Source organism: Apis dorsata, unplaced genomic scaffold (assembly GCF_000469605.1).
Source record: "Apis dorsata unplaced genomic scaffold, Apis dorsata 1.3 scaffold_188, whole genome shotgun sequence".
Taxonomy (NCBI): Eukaryota; Metazoa; Arthropoda; class Insecta; order Hymenoptera; family Apidae; genus Apis; species Apis dorsata.
The window spans coordinates 370,394-371,627 of record NW_006263473.1 but is presented as its reverse complement, the minus strand read 5'-3'; positions in this window follow the sequence as shown (position 1 = coordinate 371,627).

Here is a 1,234-nt window from a genome sequence, read left to right as displayed (position 1 = left end):
AATAATCCTATATATAATTCCAAAATTCGTTTGAAAGTTGCCAAGTGACCAAAATTGAGCCATAGCTACGACATAGTTTCAAAACAGATTCTAAATAGAATTCTTAAGTGAAGATCGAATAATAGATCGGTGAAAAAGCACCGAATGAAAGCCATTCGCAACTTTTATTCCTTACCTCAAAAATCACATTCTAAAAAAACTAACGAATTCCTTTATTCAAACACGAATCGTATAAACATTCCGCCAAATAGATCGAAACAAACTCCATATAAAACGGTGTGCAAAGGGGTTACCGTGTATAATAATAAATCGTGAAACTTGATTGGGGACGTAGGGAAAAAATTTTGCTCCAATAAACGCGCGGGCCCTCCGTCGCGTGGCCGAAAAATGTTGGTCCAATGAAGGAACGGGTATGACGGGCCCACAAATCGCGTAGCGCGGCTGCGGCCGGGGCGAGACGGAGAGGAGGGAAGCAAAAAGCGGTTAGAGCAGACTGCGTGCGTAACACGCGGCTCCGATTAGGCCCCACCGCCGTTAGGCAGCCTAACCAACCGGGATACGCCCAGCCACGCTTATTACTCATTCGGACACGCCACTTTATTCGAGCGTGCGCCGTGTGCTTACCTTGCGCTACCAGTAGCACCTGGACGTGGCTCCTGCACAATGGCCGCGGCGGACCGCGCGATCAGACCCCGGGGGCCTTTTTTATTGCCGCCTCTCCGCTCCGCGGGACCCCTCTTTTCGACGACTCCGCCGAGCAATTCCTTCGCCGTTGCGCTCGTTTTTAACGTGGTCGCTTCCGATCCTCCCCTCTTTTCGACCAACATATTTCGACGATGCCTCGTTTCGTAGCACTTCGCACTTTTGCTCGACTTTTGGAGTAGAAAGTATGAAATAATACTCCCGTCAATCGACACTCAAAAATCGAAACTTTATTCGAATCTCGTTTGATATTCCTTCCAAGCTTTTCCTCCTCCAGTTCTATAGGGATAGTTTCAGATAGTTCGTTCAGAGTTCGTTCAATTAATTTCGGAAGAACGGAACTTTCTTATCTTTATCATTCACGACTCGTACCAGGCTCAACTCAGATTAACTGTTGCGAGTGCTGTCGTGCGATTAATCAAATTGCGCGCAATAATCGCGTAATCGTACAATTGCGACCGAATTTATTCGAAAAATGCGGCGTCACTTTGTACGATTGCAAAATCACAAATCACGCTCTATTCCCCTCTAC